This window comes from Lathyrus oleraceus, chromosome 2, assembly GCF_024323335.1.
Source record: "Lathyrus oleraceus cultivar Zhongwan6 chromosome 2, CAAS_Psat_ZW6_1.0, whole genome shotgun sequence".
Lineage (NCBI taxonomy): Eukaryota > Viridiplantae > Streptophyta > Magnoliopsida > Fabales > Fabaceae > Lathyrus > Lathyrus oleraceus.
Genome location: NC_066580.1, coordinates 105,861,259 through 105,886,300, shown reverse-complemented (window position 1 = coordinate 105,886,300; position 25,042 = coordinate 105,861,259). Strand labels below are relative to the sequence as shown.

The 25,042-nt window shown below is 37.3% G+C and overlaps 1 pseudogene; it reads right to left on the bottom strand.

Annotated features, from left to right (window-relative positions):
* Positions 1-1,521: 1,521 nt before the first annotated feature.
* On the bottom strand, positions 1,522-24,730 carry LOC127122105 (uncharacterized; annotated as a pseudogene).
* Between the last annotated feature and the right edge of the window lie 312 nt (positions 24,731-25,042).

The following is a 25,042-nucleotide window of genomic DNA, read 5'->3' as shown; positions in this document are numbered from 1 at the left end:
TCCCTTTTGACAATAACACATCCACGAGGGTTCACACTGCAAATCACATAACCATCATGAACATGTTTACACTCACTGACCAAGCAAATATCTTTATGAATTTCCACCAATTATTTTCTGATACAACAGACATCATAAATTTTGAACTCTCCGGGACAACCGTCCACCATGTTCATAGAGGTGTTTCCATGAGGAGGCAACATATTTGCTTTCACGTTCGGTGCTTTGTCCTCAAAGGACACCATACCACTCTTGACAAGTTTCTTAACTTCATATTTCAGTGGATAACAGTTCTCTATATCATTACCAAGAGCTCCCTGGTGAAAAGCACAATGAAGTTCAGGTTTGAACCACCATGGCAGTGGCTCAGGAGTTTGCGAAGGGTTCCTTGGTTGGATAAGATTCTTGGTTACCAAGGACGGATACATCTTTGCATATGTCATAGGAATAGGGTCAAACGAGACCTTCTTTCTCTTGAAGTTTTGCTAATGATTGTTATTGTTATTGTAGTTGGTTCTTTGTTGTGGTTGTTGTTGAATTGCTACTGGTTAATTGTTGGAATTACTAGAAAAAACTGGAATCACTGATGATACCTGGTGCTGATGCTGACGGGATTGAGACTTTTTCCTCACATGAGGCCTCCCCTGCCTCCTAGCTTATACTCCGTTAGTTTCCCCTTCCTTCTCCTTGGAGAAACTACCTCCATACTTCTTGGTTGTTGGTGCTTCATCTTTGGACAGACGCCCTTCACATACTCCTTCCTCTAATCTCATCCCCATGTTTACCATCTCAGTAAAATCATTTGGGGCACTTCCGATTATATGTTCATAATAAAATGAACTCGGCGTCTTTAGGAAAATCTTGGTCATCTCCTTTTCTTCCAAAGGCGGACTGATCTGGGAAGCAAACTCTCTCCATCTCTAAGCATATTCTTTAAATGTCTCCTTGTAGTTTTGAGACATTGACCTCAACTAATCTCTATCTGGCGCAATATCAACATTGTACTTATATTTCTTGACAAAGGCCTCGCCCAAGTCATTGAAAGTACAGACACTTGTATTGTCCAGGCCCATGTACCATCTGAGGGCAGCTCCAGTTAGACTGTCCTGGAAATAGTGAATAAGTAGTTGATCATTATCAGTTTAAGTGACATCTTCCTAGCATACATAACAAGATAAATCAACGGACAGGTATTCCCTTTGTATTTTCCAAAGTCTAGGACCTTGAATTTCACCAGAATTTTAACGTTGGGAACTAAGCATAGTTCATCAGCACTCTTACCAAATAGATACTTTCCTCTCAGGGTCTTCAATTCATTGAGCAACTCAAGAAACTAATCCTTCATTCATCCATCTTCTCTCACACATCCAGACCTTCATACGACTCAGAATGGTAAATAGTTTCCTCGACAAAAGGAAGAGTGTGAATAATATGAGGATGCACTGATAGGACAGGGATAGATGTCGGTAGAGAAGCAAAAGTAGATGCATACCCTTCAGGTACAATGTTTGGTGGAATTCCCTAAGGGAACCCAGCAGGTATAGTAGGAACAGACTGGTTGGCAGAAGCAATAGGCACAGATGGTGAAGCAATCTCTGAAATGATAGTCCTCAGAGGAGAAGGAGTTGTAGGAGGCGGATACGGTTGGTTCTGAGCAGTTATGACAAACTCCATCAGTGTTGTAAGTCTGGCAATCTCATCATTCATCTCTCTGTTTTCTTGCTCTAGATTCTCAATTCTTCTCGATAGATTAGCTCGAGTTTTGTAGTGGTGAGTCAGCTTGGCTGATACACAGAAGAAGAAGTGATAAGACACCTGGCAGAGGAAACTTGTTATGCAAATGATGCATGAAATGCAATGTTTTTTATTTTTTTTTTAATTTCAAGGAACATATGAAGTCTTATTTGCAAATATAATAATACTCAACAATAATAATAATTCAATTGACCATTAAATATCTTCTTATTCATAAAATTTGGAAGGATTACACCGAGTATAACTTCAGAAAAAAATACAAATATAAGAGAAAAGGGAACTATCATCCTAAGGATCCTTAGCAACTGGGTAAGATGATCTAGCCAAAGGAGTGTACTTCCTGCGGATGCGTCGAATCTTTGACATAAAGAATATCTTCATCTGAGCCTTCTCGAGGACAGACTGATCAACAATCTTCTTCTAAGCACCGAAAGGTTGAAGCATACTAGAGGAAAATAAATCCTCTGGCTCTTTCTGTCTCTTCACTGTGCGCTCTTCTAGAATCTCAATAAGTGCATCTTTGTCTTTCGACTCAAGCTGCAACTCTTTTTCTTTCGGCTCAAAGCATGGAACCGTTCTTCCCAGAAGTCTTTCTCTCACTTCATCTTGGTGAGTGCGTTTTCCAACTCCTCTAAATCTTGGTGAGGGAGAATGGACGACTCAGCCATAACCATAGACATATGTCTTTCACAAGCATACAACATCTTCAGCTCCAAATCTCTCTTCTTCACCCAAATAGTGTAAGCTTCCAAAGTTACACAGTTGCATGGACCAAGCTCGGATATTCCTTTCCTATGCACATTATGCCAAGCACGCATCATCCTATTCTTCAAATGTTAGGGATCTTTACCCTCCTAATAGAATAAACCCTCTAACTGAACGTTATTAGGCTTATCTCTCAAGGGGAACCCGAGTTGGCAATGAGTCAATGCAGGGTTGTAGTTAATTCCTCCTTGTGTACCAATGAGAGGCACATTAGAGAACTCACCACAATTATCAATAATGTCCAATCTACCCAATGCATAATCATACTAGACATTATCATCATTAGTGAGAGACATAAGTCTATGGGACCACTGTAGACATTGTTGGTTCTCCAAGAAAGCAGTCATCTGAGGAAAGTGAGAAATAAACCACTTGTGTAGAAGAGGAATGAAACATACAATAGTTCCACCACCTTTAGAATTCCTTAAATGCAAAGAGAAATACATGTCACCAAACAGAGTCGGAACAAGCTTTCTAATCCAGAAGATTTTAATGGGGTTAACATCAACAAAACTGTCAATGTTAGGGAACAAGTTTAATCCATAAATGAGGAGAAGAAAGATAACTTCAAAAGAATCTATGATACCGGCCTGAGCAAAAATAGTAGCTCTACCAATGAGGAACTCAGAAGTCAACCCAAGAATACCTCCTTTCTTCACCAGATGAGCCAATCTCGAATTTCTTCAAATGAAGAGCTTCAGCTATGACATGAGATATGGGAATCTCCTCTAATCCACTGAAAGGTACCTTGTTAGACACGGGTATGTCCAAGAGATGGGTATACTCCTCTAACGTGGGCACAAGCTAATAGTTGGGAAAAGTGAAGTAGTGATAGAGAGGGTCATAAAACTGCACCAAAACGCTCAAAAGTCCTTCAACCACATCAGTAGATAACACGGACAAAAGCTTGCCATGATGTTGTATGAAATCCAAGGGATCTAATACAAAGGACGAAAACTTCCTTAACTCTTTCAAGTCAGGACATCTGAAACTGTACTTCTTAGTCTTCCTTCATCCACAATCCATGGTCTGAAAATTATTTGCAAATACGACCTTAGTTCCTTGAAATTTATTTTTCTGTGATGAATGTATGGATGAAACAATCACACATAAGGGATCACACACAAGGCAAACACAAACAAAGGTCAAGGGATAGATTAAGTCATCATCAAGATCAATCATCCCTTTTGGTGGATTATGGTTTTCACCTTATAAACACCCAAGTTCCATGATATTTATAAGACTGATCGGATCAACCGAGAATCATAGGGTTTGTTGCAGGTCACGAGCATGGAGTCGGGTTAAGAACCATCCCAAAGGAGTGTACTAAGGATAAAAACGTGTAGGTCATGTTCTAAAAAGTTCCTAAAGTCTTGATCACATCTATCGGATATTACAGGTTAGGATGACTGACTCATCAACCCATAATATTCTTAAGAGAACTCTTGTGAGTGTAGTATCGTAGTATCGCGTAACAACTGTTATCAAGTCTAAACTTGAACAGTCTCCGCACTACGTCTTAAATAGGCCAAGTTGGGTTAAATTTTCTGCGGTCCTTAGCTTCTCGGACTCCCAGGTCGTAAAAAGTAATGCATATCCACGATTAACTTGTGCGACATCAATAATTCCAAGGGGGTCTCCACTGAGTAGATGGGTCTCAAGCCAACTTATTAAGGACTACTCCACACAAGTTAAACATGACTATACCATCCTCCTTCCTTAATTTCACTCAAGTTTGGGTTAGAACTTATCTCACCACTAATAGATCACCAAGCACAATAGACAGATCATATCACACAAGCAATATACAAACAAACATCAAATATACAAATATATACACATAAAAAGTCGGCTAAATCCACTAAGGACTAGTCCCCAGTAGAGTCGCCACTTAATTTCTGTACTGGTAAATTTGTGACCAACAAGCTATGGATAAACTTGACGTCAATAAAACCAGAGCCGCCACCGCGCTTTTAATGTTTCCAAAGGAAAAGGGAAAAGTACGAACAAAACCCAAAGATAAGAAGTTTTCAAATCAAAACTAATAAAATGCCAGAGATTGCATGTAAGGGGGTTGGTTACATAGAGGGAAGGTGTTAGCACCCAAAGTGTACTAGGTACTCCTAGGGAGCCCTTTTTGTATGCATATGTTTTTGGGTATAAATGATGTTTGATAAAATATAGAGTGTAGAGATGAGAAAAGAATTCATTGATTATATTTTTGTGTTTGACAGGACCTTCAGTCTTATGCCTACGTACCAACATAAAAAATGAGGGATCAAAACCCCGTAGTTCATGGTAAAAATTTCAAAGAAGTTGGTGAATTGCTTTTATTAAAAAGTTTAACAAGAAAAGGGCACAAAAAGGCCAAACATTTGAATGGGGTTGTTAGTTCTTTTTGTCTTTTTTAAATTTAAGCCAATATGATTAAGTTTATTCACAAGTTTGATTTAAGAAAAAAAAGTTTAAAATTCAATGGCATAAGGCCAGAGCTTCTAATCATTAAAACATGTCTATGTTTGAAATCACAAGCAAAGAAAGTTTTGTAAAAGAGGGAGAAATTTTTGAAATTTTAGAAGTGGGAGGAGATTGAGAGACTACCCTAGGCAAAATTAAAAGTTAAGGGTTGAAAAGATCTGACCAATGGGATACAATTCAACAGAGAGGAATGTCATATAAAAACCCATTTTCCTTTGGACTTTGATAAGAAATAAGCAATAAACAATATTCAAACATCATGTGAAGATTAAGGCATCAAATAAAGATAGCCATAATATCCAAGCAAGCATTCCAATAGCTAGCAGTCTTCAGTGTCTTCCAATGTAACAGATGAAAGATTCCTTGATCAACTTAGAACAAACGTCAGACATAGACAATAATAACAAAATAATAATTAAGCACAAAGACAACATATCAGGTGAATCAAAGAGATCCAAGATCTTTCATCAGATGAAGGCACAATTAAGGATAGCTCAGTCTCAAAAGTTAGCATTGCCCAAGTCCTTTAGCATAGAGAATGTTGCCTAATCCTAAGTCCAAAAGTTCATATCAAGTCCCAACAGTCCAACAAGATATTTTTTAGGGGTTTTATTGTTAGTAGGTATTTTAACGTCCTAAGACCATAAACAAAAGCAAGGACAAGCAAACAATATATACAATCACAAGATATGGCTCAAACGAGCAAAGTTAAAAGCACTTGAATCATAAACAAGTTGCATGAAATGTAAATGGTAATGAATGATAAAGGTACTAAAAGTTAAATTGCATAAAGTAAATGACTTAAAAATAAATCAACATCAATTAAGAAGTTAGTCAACGGTTAGTCAAATGGTAGTGTTGAGTTTTAATTGATTAAGTCATTCTTTGGAGAACACTCAACCATTCATTCACAAGTATGAATCCTTGAACCAAGACATCATCCATGAGAAGGGCTCCAACTTGGATAAATCAACAAGTATGCCACTAGCTCTCATGAATGAAAAAAAGGTCATGTTTCCACACAATACCATGAAGAATAAGAGGCTTACAGTCTCACTTACTATAATGTTATGCCTTGATGGACAAATTTAGCTCTATGTTAAGCAATCGTAATTGGACTTATGTAGAAGTCGCAACTATCTGAGACCGGACAATAAAAATATAGGTGTTAATGCATATTAGAGATTTGGTACAAAGAACCAAACTCCTAAAATATACCTCACACTAAAAGAAATGGGAAGGACCTATCTCAGTCAGACTTGTGTTGCTTCATCTAACACAAGGTCATTGATGAATCAACTAGCATTTAGACATTAGAGAAATCATGGGTCAAATGAAGGATTGGGAAGGAATAGGGATGGAGATGAAGAGGAAAGGGGAAATAGAAACACAAATTGATCATGAGAGGATTTTCATCTGATCAATATCATCCATTCATTTTGGGAGATGAGATGTACATTTAATGAATCCCCTAAATCCAATGGTATTGATCAAACAAAAGTCAAATCAACCATGACCAAGGCCCAAACAGAAATTCAAACATCACAAGACCATAAAAATGGCTCAACATGATTTTTAAACATTTAATCAATTAAAAATCAAATAAAAAGTGAATTAAATTGCATTTTAAAATGGAAAAAACCTCAAATCCCTTCAAAACACCAAATAAATGGCCAAGGGATTTATCCTAGGTCAAACAAGGTCAAAGGACCTTCGACAAAAAAATTCATGATTTTTTAAAGTCAAAAGTATTTTTAAATAGATAAAAATATGCACAAAAAGATTTAATTCATGAAAAATATCAAAATTAATCCAAAAAATAATTTTAATTCAAAATATGAAAGAAAAAAATATTTAAATATTTTTGGTGAAAGTTCCATATTTTTTAGATTAAAAATAAAATTATTATGAATTAAACAGAATAAAGGGATTAAATGAAAATTCGGAAAAGAAAAAGAAAATAAAAAAAACAAGGGCCATAAGATCTCCCTCATTAATTGAGGTGACAAATCTGATGGCCAAAACACACGTTCCATCATGTACCGCAGTCAACGCGCGTACGCGCGTGGTAATCAGAAGCGAAGGTCGGGATTATAATGTGGGCTAAGATCAAATGGTTTGGAGAGTGCCAACACATCACCAGAGCTAGGGCTCCGGTCATCTTCTCTGGTGGACCTCACCAGACTGGTCCACCACCAGCCACCACTAAAGTAAAAAGTAAGGGCATCAATTCAAAGGAAAAATGCTCACGAGCTCCAATCTGGCCTCAATTTCACCAAATTCCAAGTATATTGAAAGATACGTGGACTTGAAGTTTGAGGTGCATGATCTGAGTTGCTTCGATTTAGCCTCAAAGCAACTCAATCTTGTTGCCTATATTGGTAAGACTTCAGATAACCAATAAACAAAGAGAATGGTGAAAAAATTTGAGAGAGAAACGAAGGCTTGAAGTTTCTAAAAATTCACCTTCGGGTAGCTATGATTTGGCTTGATCTTGATCTGAATTCACTTGGTTATTCCTCCTCTTGCTTGTAGTGACCAATTAAGATGAAAATGGCAATGAATCCATGGAATTTGAATCTCAAAATAGAAGGTGAAATTCAAACTCGATTTCAAAGAAATCATCAAGGTATTCTATGGTGTAGGGTTCTGGGATGGCTTGGCAAGGCTTGGGCAATATGTGTGTACTGATCTTGAGGCAACGCACTTGTATTTATAGGCTATGGAATTCAGTTTTGCACCTTTCCAAATTTGGCCAAAAATAGCAACAGTGGTGCATGGGTGCATGGGCAATGAATTAGGCCCAAACCATGATGCAAACCAATTCCAAATCGTGCATAATGAATACTAAAATCATCACATGTAAGCATGCAGAAATAAATGATCATTTGAATTCAAAAAATTGTCAAAACAAATCCAACAAAGAAATCATGTGTAAGTCCCTCAATTCTTGTCCAAATGAAGTGATATTGGATGATTTGGAAAGATGACATCAAGGGGAACAACTTTTATATTGAACACTTTCCCATTTGGAGCTTGTATCATGATGAATTTTGATGTGGAATTTGGAGAAATCAAACATAGTTGAAAATTTTCTAAGTACAAAGTCCAATAACAACTTCTTTCACCTTGAATAAATTTTGCTATGAGCTCCAAATGGAAATAGTTTCTTCACAAATGTTGTAGATATTTCATCCCTCTTCAATTTGGTCACAAATTTGACATCATTTGGATTTTCCATGATGGAGTTATGCATTTTAGAAGTTGAGGAAAATTGTTTGTTCAATGGTAATGGCCCAAAATGACCTATAATCTTTCCTCTTGGCACATACCCTTTCAAGTTGAATTTGACATGTCTTAAAGAATCAAAGTTGGAGAAGAAATTTTTAAATTGATCATGCAACTTAGCCTTCATATCATAAAAATTAAGCATGTTATGATCCTTGGAAGTTGACCTCATAATTAGGGCACAAACAAAATGACCTATAATATTTCACCATAAAAATGACCTTCCAAGAAAAACTAGATCTTGATGTCAACATGATTTTTTTTCCGAATGTCATAAAAATTAACTTTGGTCTTAGAATCACATTCACATGACAAAAACTGTAGGAGATAGGGTTTAGGGAACCCTAATTTTGACTAGTTGACGTTCTCTGGTCAACCTCCTTGCACTAAGGTTCTTAATGTTGGTGTAAGCCCTAGAGGCCAATACCTTTTGGTACTTGTATCGAATTAATAAAAGGCTTTTTCTTTATTATGATTGATTAATAAAGTCCCTGGAATAGCTAGTTCGTTTAATGTATTAAGTGTGACTTAATCATGAGAACACATTAAACATAAGGACACTATTCTTAAAGTATCCGTAGTCGAGCTTTAGTGTGAAGTGGGATAACACTAAAGCATTAAGACTATTATGTTTGTAGACTGATGATCACATCTCATGGATCATGGATAAAGAGTTATCAAGTCTTAAACATAGGTATGAATATTAGGAGTAATATTTATACCGGATTGACCCGCTATGAGAATACTATATAGAAAGTTATGCAAAGTGTCATAAGTTATTCTCATGGTGATAATAGTGTATTCCACTCTTCGACCTGAAACCACTATGGATCCTAGATGTGGAGTCGAGTGCTTTATTGCTGATCCAACGTTGTCCGTAACTGGATAACCATAAAGACAGTTGATGGGTACTCCACAAAGCATGCTGAGGGACATGAGTGACCTAGATGGAATTTGCCCATCCTGCATAACAGGATAAATGTCTATGGGCCCAATATTGAACTGGACAAGGATGACACAGTCTATGCCTTGTGTTCAATATAGACATAAGGGCAAAAGGGTAATTATACACATAAGTATTATCACAGAAGGAATTGTCAGATCACATGACATTTTCGTGTCTTGGGTAGCAGTGATGTGTTGCTAGATACCGCTCACTGTTTATTATGTTAAATGCATGATTTAATATAATTGCCAACGTCACGAAAACCTACAGGGTCACACACAAAGGACGGATTGATGAGAGATAGAGTAACTAAGGAATACCGTAAGGTACGGTGCCCTTAAATGAATTATAGAACATCGTAAGGTACGATGTACTTGAGCAAAATACGAAATATGGTAAGGTACCATGGGCTTAAGTGATTTTGGGAATATTATAAGATATGGGCCAAAATACACTTAAGTGGGCTTTTAGCTTGAAGCCCACACAAGTGGTTCTATAAATAGAACCCTTGTGCCGAAGCAAAAAGTGGCGGTTGCATTTATTTCGTTTTTCTCTCTCTCTCTCTCTCTCACTCAAAGCCTTCATTCATACCAGCTAGCACTGAGATTGAAGGAATCCGTTCGTGTGGACTGAGTAGAGACGTTGTCATCGTTCAACGTTCGTGATCGTTTCGTGGATCTGCGTCAAAGGGTTTTGATCGTTACAAGAGATCTGCACCAAAGGTTTCAACCGTCACAAGAGGTAAATATTCTATCACTGATCATGACCATTCGTAAGGATCTCTAAAGGAGAAATTTTAATTTCCGCTGCGTTTTGGACCGCAATTCTCCTTCAGTGGTATCAGAGCCACTTACGAAACCATGAATCGGATAGCTGTTTATTTTCTGTGTTAATGTGATTAAAAGACAGAATGAATCAATTAATTAAACGGGTAATTAAATTTGGCATCATGAGTGTACGAGTTGGATGATTGATGTTGACTATGCTTCGGAATCCGACATTAGTATGGTGAAGCAGCGATACATCGATCGTCCATAGGTTACACAATTGAGACCGATCAACTTATATAAGATATAAGTAATCCTAATTCAAAGTATGGTATATGTGATATACTGTTTCTGTTTCATTCATTCGAACACTAAATGTTTGTTTTCCTTTGAGTGATCAATGGTCATTTGCTTCGGAATCCGACATTAGTATGGTGAAGCAATGACCTGTTGATCAATCATACTGAATCAACAATCGAGGTGTGTTTGACAGTCTGAAATCGGCGCATTAGGGTTGGTGACGGCGCAAGGGTTGTGCCGTCAAGGAGTTGTGACGTTAGGGCTTTTGGAAGAGGTCTGTAGACTGTTTCAAAGTTCTGTTATTTTGGCCGCGTGAAGCTCGTGTGACGAGCGTAACAAGCGTAACAAGTTGGATGCGTGACGGTCGTAATAGGACTCGTGACGGTCGTAACAAGTCTGTGACGGTCGTCACATGCTTTGTGACGGTCGTCACACTCACAAATCAAGAATTATAGGTGTTTCTGTTTTTGACCGTGTGACGGTCGTAACAAGCCTATGACGCTCGTAACACGCTGGGCATGACGTTCGTCATGGGCTGGGTGACGGTCGTCACACTCACAGAGTCAAAATTTTGGGGTTTTCTATTTTTTTTGCCTACGCAAGAGTTGTGTTGATCGGTCAGCGGAACCACCGTCCGCTGACCGGGCAGCGGAACCCCCGGCTAACTCTGCGTAATGTGATCGGTCGCCGAAATTTAATTTTGTTTTAATTAATTAAAGGAATTAAAATTTAATAATAATAATGTGTTTGTTATTATTGCCTTGTTGTGATCAGTTATGGCCTTAGTCTTCCTTCATTTTGCTTTCGGTTTTTTAAATACGACCTGCGTGTCGTGCCTCTCCTTTTGATCTCTTAATGTAACTTCTTTTCTCATCTCAAACCATCGTATGTAAAACGAGTTTCTTCTGTAATGTAATGATATGAAGAAAGAGAAGAATTCAATATCAAAGGAGAATAATAATATGAAGAAAGAGAAGAAGACAATGTCAAAGGAGGACAACCTTGAAGATCTTGCTTGGAGAAGCTTAGAGAAGAATTCAATACTAAAGGAGGACAACCTTGAAGATCTTGCTTGGAGAAGCTTAGATCGTTATTAGGTTAGCTTAAGTTCTCTCATTGGCTTGGGAGAACAATTGCGCTAGGGGCCATAACTGTTTCATTATGTATGTATGTTGATGCATGTGAGAGACGATTTATATGATAAACAAGCCGGTGAGATCATAACAATTGCAATTCCCTCAAACTAAAATATTAAGTTTCTGCTTTCCAAGTTTTAGCACTCATCAAGACTAGTATCGGATAATGTAGGTTTCGCCAAAGCGAGGTGCATGTTTTATATTAGTAAGGTGCAATGGGATAATTGTAATATCCAACTGCTAAAACAATGGGTCAAACTTAACTAAACAAATTATGATAATATTATATATGTTTGCTTTCCAAGTTTTAGCACTCATCAAGACTAGTATCGGATAATGTAGGTTTCGCCAAAGCGAGGTGCATGTTTTATATTAGTAAGGTGCGATGGGATAATTGTAATATCCAACTGCTAAAACAATGGGTCAAACTTAATTATAATTTTCTTATATATGTTTAGAAGCAAGAGTTGGGAATGATCCATATGATGGATTGGAATAAGGAGTTATTCACCCAACTGAAATTTTGAGAGTTGTATGAGATACAATTGGAAGGAGTTCCTACCTAAATAACCTAGTTTTGTGTAATCTGCCTACGCGGACTTAAAACGAAGTGAAATATGGATCTCGACCCACTAGAAAATCTTCCAACGAGATTTTCCGAATCAAATGATGAGGGTCATTTGTTTTGAGTAAAATAGTGGGAGCATATTTAATTAAAGGCCTAATTAAATATGTCAATGATACTTATATTTTTATTAATCCTTGTGTAGATAACCATGACAGCAAACACCTCTAACAACATCTTGCGATCAATCCTTGATAAGGAAAAATTGTCTGGGACAAATTTTCTGGATTGGCACCGAAACCTGAGGATTGTCCTCAAACATGATAAAAAGCTGTATGTCTTGGAGAGACCTGTTCCTTAAGAGGAACCTCCTAGTTCTGCACCTAAGGCAGAAAGAGATGCTTATAAGAAGCATGTCAATGATGCCAATGAAACTGCTTGTCTCATGCTAGCTACCATGAACTCAGAATTGCAAAAGCAACATGAGAACATGTCAGCATTCGATATGATCGAACACCTGAAGTTGCTCTATCAAGAACAAGCAAGGCATGAGAGGTTTGAAGTTTCAAAAGCCCTTTTCCAAAGCAAGTTAGCTGAGGGAGCCCCTATAAGTCCCCATGTGCTCAAGATGATTGGGTATGTGGAAAAGCTTGAAAGGTTGGGTTTTCCCCTCGGAAAGGAACTTGCGACTGATTTGATCTTGAAATCGTTGCCAGATAGTTTCAGTCAATTTGTCCTAAATTTCAATATGATTGATATGGACAAATCTCTTCCTGAACTGCTCGCCATGTTAAGAACTGCCGAGCAGAATCTGAAGACAAAAGGGAAGTCCATTCTGATGATCGAAAATGGAAAGAGACAGAACAAAAGGCCCACCAGGCAGGGTGGTAAAGGGAAGGGCAAGGAAGTTGCCAAACCCAGACCCACTGTTGTTGCTTTGAGGCCTAGTGGAGGCATAACAAAGGCAGGCACCTGCTTCCATTGCGGTAAGACCGGACACTGGAAGAGAAACTGCCCAAAGTACTTGGAAGATGACAAAATCTCCATTCACAGGAAAAAGTGAAAGAGCTAATGATCTTTTGGCCCTCATACATACTGATGTATGTGGACCACTGAACATTCCAGCCAGAGGAGGTTTTCAGTACTTCATTTATCGGTGATTTCAGTAGATACGGTTGTGTGTATTTAATGAAACACAAATCAAAGTCCTTTGAAAAGTTCAAGGAATTCAAGAATGAAGTACAAAACCAACTAGGTAAGAATATTAAAACTCTTCGATCAGATCGAGGCGGTGAGTATTTAAGCCTAAAGTTTGATGACCATCTGAAAGAGTGTGGGATCATATCCCAACTTACTCCTCCTGGAACACCCCAATGGAATGGTGTATCTGAGAGAAGAAATCGAACCCTGTTAGACATGGTCCGATCCATGATGAGTCACGCCGATATCCCAAACTCCTTTTAGGGACATGTATAATCGACAACAGCTTACACACTTAACCGTGTTCCATCCAAAAGGTTGATAAGACACCATATGAGATATGGAGTGGCAAGAGACCACATATGTCTTACATAAAGATTTGGGGTTGCGAGGTTTATGTGAAACGACAAATTTCAACTAAGCTTGAGCCCAAATCTGACAAATGCTTATTTGTGGGGTATCCTAAAGAAACAAGAGGATATTATTTCTACAATCCTTCTGAGGGCAAAATGTTTGTCGCTCGAACCTGAGTCTTCCTAGAAAGGGATTTTATTTCCAAAGGAATCAGTGGGAGGAAAGTAGAACTTGAAGAAATTCAAGAATCACAAAGTATCGATACACCTATGGAGGAATTAGAGCAGGAAACACAAGTAGTTGTGTAAGAGCAATCTGCTCAAGTAGAACAAGACCATCGTAGGTCAGGCAGGATACGTCACCTACCTGAGATATATGGATATCTGATCAAGGTGATGTATTACTCATGGATCAAGATGAGCCTGTGACCTACTCATGGAATCTTCGTTTTGATGATATGGATTCATCAAGAACGAAGATGAGCCTTGTGTCTACAAGAAGGTTAGTGGGAGCATGATCGTATTCCTGGTATTATATGTAGATGACATATTACTCATTGGAAACGATATCCCTACCCTGCAACAAGTAAAGTCTTGGTTGGGAAAATGCTTTTCTATGAAGGGCCTAGGTGAAGCAGCCTATATATTAGGAATCTATAGAGATAGATCACAAAACTGCTTGACCTAAGTCAAAGTACATACATAGACAAAGTGCTGAGACACTTTAATATGCATGATCGCAATTTGGTTACATGTTTTGCTTAAATGGTGGCACTGTGAGCTTGAAAAGTTCAAAGCAAGATACAGTTGCTGATTCTACAACCGAGGCCGAGTATATTGCTGCCTCAAATGCAGAAAAGGGAGTTGTTTGGATCAAAAAGTTCATTAGTGAACTTGGCATAGTCCCTAGCATTGTGGATCCCATTGGTCTCTATTATGATAACAATGGTGCTATCGCACAAGCTAAGGAGCCTAGATCTCACCGACGATCCAAACACATACTTAGACGTTGTGTGAAAATATGTAAAGTACCTACACTTGACAATGTTGCTAACCCACTGACAAAGCCTCTTGCGCAGCAGAAGCATGATGGCCATACTAGATCAATGGGCATACGGGGTATGTCTGATTGGCTCTAGTGCTAGTGGGAGATTGTTGGTGTAAGCCCTAGAGGCCAATACCTTTTGGTACTTGTATCGAATTAATAAAAGGCTTTTTCTTTATTATGATTGATTAATAAAGTCCCTGGAATAGCTAGTTCGTTTAATGTATTAAGTGTGACTTAATCATGAGAACACATTAAACATAAGGACACTATTCTTAAAGTATCCGTAGTCGAGCTTTAGTGTGAAGTGGGATAACACTAAAGCATTAAGACTATTATGTTTGTAGACTGATGATCACATCTCATGGATCATGGATAAAGAGTTATCAAGTCTTAAACATAGGTATGAATATTAGGAGTAATATTTATACCGGATTGACCCGCTATGAGAATACTATATAGAAAGTTATGCAAAGTGTCATAAGTTATTCTCATGGTGATAATAGTGTATTCCACTCTTCGACCTGAAACCACTATGGATCCTAGATGTGGAGTCGAGTGCTTTATTGCTGATCCAACGTTGTCCGTAACTGGATAACCATAAAGACAGTTGATGGGTACTCCACAAAGCATGCTGAGGGACATGAGTGACCTAGATGGAATTTGCCCATCCTGCATAACAGGATAAATGTCTATGGGCCCAATATTGAACTGGACAAGGATGACACGGTCTATGCCTTGTGTTCAATATAGACATAAGGGCAAAAGGGTAATTATACACATAAGTATTATCACAGAAGGAATTGTCAGATCACATGACATTTTTGTGTCTTGGGTAGCAGTGATGTGTTGCTAGATACCGCTCACTGTTTATTATGTTAAATGCATGATTTAATATAATTGCCAACGTCACGAAAACCTACAGGGTCACACACAAAGGACGGATTGATGAGAGATAGAGTAACTAAGGAATACCGTAAGGTACGGTGCCCTTAAATGAATTATAGAACATCGTAAGGTACGATGTACTTGAGCAAAATACGAAATATGGTAAGGTACCATGGGCTTAAGTGATTTTGGGAATATTATAAGATATGGGCCAAAATACACTTAAGTGGGCTTTTAGCTTGAAGCCCACACAAGTGGTTCTATAAATAGAACCCTTGTGCCGAAGCAAAAAGTGGCGGTTGCATTTATTTCGTTTTTCTCTCTCTCTCTCTCACTCAAAGCCTTCATTCATACCAGCTAGCACTGAGATTGAAGGAATCCGTTCGTGTGGACTGAGTAGAGACGTTGTCATCGTTCAACGTTCGTGATCGTTTCGTGGATCTGCATCAAAGGGTTTTGATCGTTACAAGAGATCTGCACCAAAGGTTTCAACCGTCACAAGAGGTAAATATTCTATCACTGATCATGACCATTCGTAAGGATCTCTAAAGGAGAAATTTTAATTTCCGCTGCGTTTTGGACCGCAATTCTCCTTCACTTAAACCCTAGATCTGAGCTTGATATAGTATGGGTGGATGCACACATTACCTACAAAAGGCACAAAGTTATACATAGACATATTTTTGGTATTTTGGTTAATAAAAAAAATAAAATAAATTATGATACAATAAAATGCGCTTGGTGATATCTCCCAATGCAAGCCCAATGAATGAGAGGTCAGGAGGATACCAAGGTGAGATCCCAAAGCCAATGCATATGATGAGATAACATGAGAGATCTTAGTGTTAAAGTTGGGGTCTTACAGTTTGTTAAGAGGATTTCAAGCAAATATGTAAAATTAATGGGCCTTGTGACCTTGGAGTCTATATGTGGCGAGGGCATAAAGATTAGGGTGGCCGATGTCATCTACCTTATTAGGGATGCCCTGTCTCCATAAAGCATCATCCTTGGGCGACCCTCCGTCGACGCACTAGGGGAGGTCATTTCCACCATGCACTTAGTCTTGAAATCTTTGCTGCCAAGATGGAGATTCAATATAATCTGATTAGACTAATAGATAACTCAAAAGTGTTACCAAAAGTAGCCTGGTCACATAAAGGGAAGAGTTATCCCTTGTTGGAAACCTCATTTCTTAAGTTTTAAATACTAACCTCGAGTGTATAGATCCTAGCTAGGGCCCATAAGATGAAAGGCTTAAACCCACGAAGGACTTGAAGGAAGTCAAAATAGGTCATTTCGCCCATAAATTCACAAAGACAGGAATTTCACTTTCAGAGGAAGAAGAATGTCAGCTAGTCAACCAACTCATTAAGAATGTCAACTTGTTAGCTTGGGATTCCTTTGATATGCATGGGATAGATACCAAAGTAGTGAGACATCGCTTCTCTTTCACCTTTCTTCTAAACTAGTGGCATAGAAGAAGCGAGAAATTAGCAAGGAGAAGAGGAATGTCATTAACAACGAGATGGGGAAACTATTCGATAATAGGTTCATCACATAAACAGAATATCATATATGGATAGACAACAGGGTTCTAGTATGGAAAGTTAACAACATATAACGCATGTGTGTAGACTTCATTGATATGAACCTCGTCTATCCTAAGGACCCGTACCCACTACCGCATATTGAGCTTCACGAATTCATACTCGAGGTATAACAAGATTTATTTGGACCCCCTAGACACTCACAAAACAGACTTTATGCCGAATCATGGAAACTAATACTACAATGACATGCCCTCCGACCTTAAGAATACCGGTGCTACCTACTAGCAACTCATGGATGATGTGTTTCGCCATCGGATAGGGAAGAACCTAGAGGTCTATGTTGATGACATGATAGTGAAAACTATCAAAGGGAATACCATGTAGATGATGTTGAGGATGTCTTGCCGTCACTCATGAAATATGATATGCTTTTGAATCGTGCCAAGTGCTCTCTCTGGATTATGGATGGGAATTTTCAAGGGTTCATGTTGACGGGAAGAGGCATTGAGGCCAACCCGGATAAATTCAAAGAAGACACCACCATGAGAAGCCCCACAATTGTCAAGGAAGTGCAGCGGCTTACATGTCACCTTCTGATCTGCTGTCGCGCATGGGTCAAATATGAGTAGTTAAAAACTATATTTTAGGGTAGCGACACTCGAGAGTTGTATCACAAAGACTCTTGGATTGATTTTTACCAACTGAAAACAATGGGGGTTTTAAGGTTTAGGTTTTGAATAAAAAATAGTAAAAATGATTTGATTACGAATAAGCTAAAACGAATAATCCTATTGATTTGGGTTCTGACTTATCATTGGCTATTATAACTCCAATCCCCTAAATGGATTCAATTATATTCACTTATGAAATCAATTAAACAAGCGCTATAAAAATCATGTGAATTATGTTCCTGCTTACCGCATTAAGCATGACAATTTAAAGATTAGGTGAAGTTAACGAATAATCTAAGTTAACATGCGATTAAAATTAGGAACATGCATACAATTGAATTTAATCAATTTTACCCTATGATATGCAATCAAATTAAGAAAACGAAAGCAATCAAATTAAGAATATGAATTCATAAGCATAATTAAACAGAAATCAAAATTGAATTGGAATTAAAATAACCTCAAAGCGGTGGATACACGTAATCAGCATAATACGCCTTAGGGATTAGTTCTCCGTGAAAATCATACTAAGCAAAGCATACTTTTATGAATATTTAATTGGATGAATGAACAGTAGTGTGGTTGACTTAGGTTAAACAAAACAAGAATTCGGGTTAACCGGGTCGGAAAACATAAAAATTGACCCAAAACTAGTTATTTTATTTAAGTCTGAAACTAAAACTATTTTTTAGGCTATTCTTCATTCTGAATCTTCTTCTGACTTCAACATAAACTTTTTAGCTTATTCTACATGCTTTCCAATGCATATTATAATGCGTCAATCTGATTCTTGTAGCCCAAGTTATAACCTGCACAGCGAGAGAGTGTAAATAGTTGTTTATTCAGAAAACACAATACGAAATTAAAATAAAGGTAAAAATAACGTAAGCTAAGGAAATACACTAAAATATTAGAAATAAAAAAATAAACTCTAGAATTTTTGCAACATAATAATAAAAGAATGTGCGTGAAAATGCACTGATCACCTTCCCTCCATATCTCGCTTCCTCTCGTGTACTGATAACAAGGCTTTCCTTTTCTTTGTTTCCTTGAAGAAGAAAGAGAGATTTATAGGGAGTTGAGACCTTACTTTCAGGGTTACAATATCTTTGTGAAAACCATCTATCATGTTCGTTAAGTATTGAATAAGCCATATTTTACAAAAAAGGATGGTATCTTGGGCGGTGGATTCTCAAAATATGACATCTAACATGTCCCGATTGGAGGCATCAAATTATAAGCTATAGCAGATTTCATGGCAGAATTTAGCTTGCCATTAGAAGAGGAAACACCCCTAGAGTGGGCGTTATATGTAGATGGCACCTCCAACATGAAAGGAAGCGGCGTTGGGAGTTATGTGGTGTGTTGAGAATGTAATACTTTGTGTCAAAGCATTATTTGGACAGAGTTTGTTACTATCGGAATGCATAGTATTTCGAATTGTAAAACTATTGAAATGTCGAAAGAAATTCAACAAAAACTTTAGAGTTGGCTTTATTTTTTATTTTTGATGAGTTAGTTAGGTTAGTTGGAGATTGTTTGGTGTGCAAGTGTCACGCTGTGAAAAATACCCGAGCGCATCCCATGCTCGAAATACAACAAAGTTGCCATCGAATTTTATTTATTCTAAGAGAAAGAGAAAATATCAATAAAACCCAAAGGGAGGAGAAAAGGGTGAGGAATTCATTTATGCAAGGGGAAGGTACTAGTATTCCTCACATCTGATGTACTCAACGAGAAACATTTTGATTGTTATTTACGCGGATCAGTGTTATCATCTAAAGGATACTTGCGATTTATTTTAATTAAGGTAAACCTAAGTTTTTAATTAATGTGCTCGCAAAGATTTCGAAATCCCGTGCCTACGTATTCCCATTGTGCAATGAGAAAATCAAAGCTCTGTAGTTCATGGGGTAAAAATGAGTATTTTTTGGTTGATTTTAGGGAACAATGTTATAATCGTATCCTAGAAGTGTTTTGAAATTAGTTGTTTGATCTTGGTTCAGATGCTCTAAGTTGTTAGTCTGACTGCTAAGGAATGGATTATAATAGTTCTTTTATGAAAATAAATTGTTGATTAGACAAATAATTGTAAAAGTTTGTGTCTAAACTAAAAACAGGAATGTAAAAGTGGTGTCTAAACCAATGACAGGAAATGTAAATATTGTGTCTTAACTAAGAACATGAAATTGAAACTGGTGTCTTAACCAAGAATAGAAAATAAAAGTGGTGTCTTAACCAAGAACAGGAAATTGAAAGTGGTGTCTTAACCAAGAACGGGAAATATAAGTGGTGTCTTAACCAAGAATAGGAAATTAAAAGTGGTGCCTTAACCAAGAACAGGAAATAAAAGCGATGTCTTAACCAAGCCAGTGGTGTTTCAACTAAAGAAGAATTTTTTTCAAAGAGGTGTTTGAACCACAGACAAAGAATTGCCAAAGTTTGCCTAAACCAGGGGATTAACAAGGCAAACGGGAATCATGGTTTGCATAAACCAGCGGATTAACAAGGCAAATAGCTAACGAGATAAGGGTTTTCCTAAACTAAGGGATTAACAAGGAAAATAACCAATGAGATAATGGTTTGTCTCACTACAACAAACAAGACCTTAGACAGCGCTTTTTTTAGCCTTAGACAGCGCTTTAAAGCGCTGTCTAAACCTCCGCTGCTAAAGGTTTAGACAGCGCTTTTTTAAATCTTAAAAGCGCTGTCTAAGCCCCCCCCTTAGACAGCGCTTTGGCCAAAAGCGCTTTATAAGACCCTCTTATTTTAAATTTTTTAGGTATACCTTAGACAGCGCTTTTGAAAAGCGCTGTCTAAGCCCCACCCCCTTAGACAGCGCTTTGGCCAAAAGCGCTTTCTAAGACCCTCCTATTTTAATTTTTTTAGGTATACCTTAGACAGCGCTTTTCAAAAAGCGCTGTCTAAGCCCCCCCCCCCCCCCCCCCCTTAGACAACGCTTTTGCCTAAAGCGCTTTCTAATCCCCCCCTTAGACAGCGCTTTTTACAAAAGCGCTGTCTAAGGTATACGAAATTTTTTGAAGCTTTTGTTTTAAACCACATTTTTTCCAGGTTTATAAACCAGAATTTCTACCTGTTTTCAACCAGATTTTGACAGACAATTATCACATTTTATATATGCCATTTTGGCCTTTTTTCTACCAATTTTTGGCTAACAAATATATATATATACCAATTCAAACCAATTTTGCCTTAAATGTATCAAAATATATACAAATTTATGTACACATTTACAAGTCATTACATATACTACAAATGTATCGACCCAATTTCAATCAATTCCAATCTCCCTAAGTTACAAAGGATATTTTTAAATTTGTAGAGTGTGTCATCAATACATAGGACGCTATAAACACCACCCAAATTATATATATCAAAGCCTGAAGGAAAACTCAATTGCTTTCACCTGCTGGTGATAGTGAAAACTCTTAGAACTGCCAATTTTCTCAATCCAATTAGCTCATCAAACTAAATCCTTACCACTTGTTAACATATTTTACATATCTGTTATACTAACTTACATGACAAGAATGTTAAAAAAAAAAACAAGACCAGATGAAACATGACCTCTAAAAAGTATGTTCAGAACAGTATATTATATTGTGAGTTCCGAGTATTTAACTCAATGATTAAGGGAACATGCTTTTCATTTTACATACTGGTATCAAATAATCAACATGCTTTGCAGGAACAGGGCGTGTAGGTTGCCGCCCAGCTGGGACGTACGATGTGGCAGCAGGAGCTGTAGTTGCTGGCTGAAGAAGCTGCTCTTCCAACTCAACACTCTCCAATTCTTCAAGTTCTGCTTCTAGTTCATCCTGAAAAGGACAAAATATTCAGAATGCCTCATTGTTAGAATTACAACCCCGGTTCAAAAGCAAACACATACGGAAAAAACGCAAACAAAGAACACGAGATTTGATCACGGAGTTCAATCAATTGTGCCTATGTCTCCTATTGTAGTGTGGCTGGAGTATCTTTCTATTATTCAAGTCTAGGGTTTATACATTACAATTGTGTTTAAATACTACGGTCCACTATACAAGATTACCCTTGAACTGTGAGTGATGTGCCCTCTTATGATTAAACTACGAGCCATCCCAACAGTCATGGACATGCATTAGCACTCTAAAACACTATAAACAATCAAAAGGTACAAATATCATGTTTGCAACCGACATAACAAATAAGTAAATAATTACCTCATCAAAGTCAGCTGCTGCACCAATTGGAGTTGACAATGCTTCTTGAATCTGCTTCATGTTCTCAGTCTGTTCATTTATCTCATCCATGGTTTTGTCAACATCGTCAATATTCCTGAAAAAAGAAACAGAAGCAAACTTAGGTCATGTTTGGATGAACAGCATAATTAAGCACTTATAGCATAGGTGTTTATCATATAAGTGTTTTGTTTACATACAAACTATAAGCTATTCATAATTTCATATGCTATATTGAAGAGCTTATGGATGTAGATGAAAAACAACTATAAACATGTCATAAGGTGTTTTCACAACTTCTTCTAAACAGTCTCACAAATGTTTATGCTAGTAGATAAGTTCAAATAAACAAATTAAAACAGGACTATAGTAATGTCATAAATCATTATCACGGCTCATTAAAGATTTAGAATCATATAATAGCAGTATGTACGTTGCTTTCTGCATAGCCTTCATAGCAGCGGCTCCTGTTCTTAACGCATCCACTGTTTCCGTGGTGGCTTTAGCACCTTCTAACATTATCATCTATAACACAAATCACCACCATAAGATGCAAAAGAAGATTAATAATATAAGCCATTGTCTGAACTAATACCAAATACGATTGCATTTGCACCTGGTCATGAATACGCAGCTGGAAGTTTCCAAGCTACTCAATTTGCTGTTCATATAACCTCTTCCTCTTCAAACATTGAATTGCCGCTGTATAAAACAAAAACTCGAGTCACGCGTAATTAAAAGTAAGGAAAGTAGGATTACAGAAAACACTGAAGAACATGTACAAAAACTCAGTTTAAGAACCTACCCTTTTTGTTCTTTCCTTTAGTGAATTCTTTGGCTTTTTCAACTTCTGCCCTGGACTTTCAATAAACAATACAAGGATCAACACCCAAATGTCGATCCTTTTTGAACTTCCAATAAACAATACATAAAGTGTTGATCCTTGTATTTTTTCGCAGGTGGGAACCTAAGGTAAATTCATTATATCAATACATTATATGTTTTAAACAAGTCAAATATCACTGCCCATTCGAATTATCCTACTTAACTGCTAGCACATATCAATGATTTCAATTGAATAAATATTTGATAACTCATTCTTCATGTGTTTCACTTTTGTATCGCTGATTCTTTTGGAGTTAAAAACTAATATGCATAGAGCTCTTCAAGGCCAATTGGATTTGTAACTCACTTAGCAGGAGTATTGGTTGAACTTGTACTTGAACTCCAATTTTGTTATAGAGAAGTGGTTGGCTAGACAAATCAGCTCATATCAGCATATTGGTTTTGTTGCATACAAAAACACATTTGGTCATGTTACAAAGAAATTGACATTTGAAGAAAAGTATGATACCATTGGCAAAATTGTTGTTATATCAGTAACTTTTGATGTACCAATGGAAAAGTGATACATGTAACATGAAATAGAAAGTTGAACAGTGTAACATGACATACTGCTTTATATTGTAAGACAGTATGTCCAAATGTGATCCCTAGACCCTTTAAATCTTCAACTAGGAAGCAACCATTTGCTAAAAGAAAACACAGCATACCAAGGAATATTAGATTATTAGTCCTTCAAGCTTCTATACTTTGTAAAAGTGAATGATTTCACACTGAAGAAAACTATATTTATACATGTCTATCGTCAAATGCAACTTTACAATTACACATACCCCTGTTACGACGAGCCGTTGCATTATCTGATTTGGAAGACCCTGTTTGTTTAGAACTCTCAAGCCAATTCCACCATCTAATGATACATTCACCGCCAATTATAAATAGAAATTGGAAGGGAAAATTAGATATTGAAAATGTAATGTTAAACCAAGAAAAAATTAACGACACAAAGGTCGTAAAAAAATCTAACATAATGAAAATAGAATAGAAGGATAAAATCAATAGGCACCCTACCTGTGAAAACAGTGAAAGCAAGACATTAACTGCTTTTGTCTATGTTGATCCAAACCCTTGCAATCCACAATAGCAACAGAAGGAGGTTCTTTTGGATACTAAAAAAAACACATAAGCTTTTGTTGCTTCTACTGATTTATAAACAGATAATTGAATTCAACAATCATAGTATAATAACCTTAATCTACTGAAACATACCTGTGGAGTTGCATGTACCTCAAGAACAATTTCTACAAACTGCAAAGAAATTTATTTTAAAAAATGGGGATTAATTAATGAATAATTGAATTAGAATTATGAAAAGTTAAAAAAAAATGAAATTAGGGGTTTGAAGAAAAATTGGGAACCTGGTGAGAAGAAACATCAGCGGTTCTGGGTTTGAGGGATAAATGGAAGTGAGGAGGAATGGAATTGAGAATGGTACAATCGTTTTCATAAACGGATTTCATGGCTTCAACTTCTTCAGCTATCACTTGTTCATCTTCTTCTTCGCCGTCCATTGTTAGCAGAGAACATCAAAGAGGATTTTGCAGAGATACGCTTTTGAACACAAGGGCACCAATTCGAAACCCTAAGCTGGGAGATAAATAGAGAGAGCAAATCAGTAAGAGAGGAGGAATCAACAACAGAAAATCGGAGGCGGAAAATCTCAAACAAAACCCTAAAATCCCAAAATTGATTACCTGGATTGGGAGGCCAGCTTCTTCACGCCTTTCACCACCGCCGTGACACTTTGTAAGAGCTTCTCCTTTTTTCCTTTTATCCTTTTCACTTGCTTGTTAATGGAGATATCGTGAGAGTTGAGAGAGAGTGATTCTTTGAGTTTGAGAGCGTGAGAGGGTTCGTTGATGAGCGACTTTGAGGTAGAAAGTACGTGAGAGAGAGGTCTGAGAGGCGGTGTTTGAGCGGTTTTGTGAGAGAGACGAGGGTTCATTGAAAAACCCAAGAGTTTCCAAAAGCGCTTTCTAAACCCCCTTAGACAGCGCTTTTGGTTTTAATTTTTTTTTTAATTTAAAGACTTTAGACAGCGCTTTATCAAAAGCGCTGACTAAGGTCTATATTTAAAAGCGCTTTCTAAAAGCGCTGTCTAAGGGGGGGTCTTAGACAGCGCTTTTAGAAAGCGTTGTCTAAGACCCCCCCTTAGACAGCGCTTTCATTATTATTTTGGAACATTTTCCGT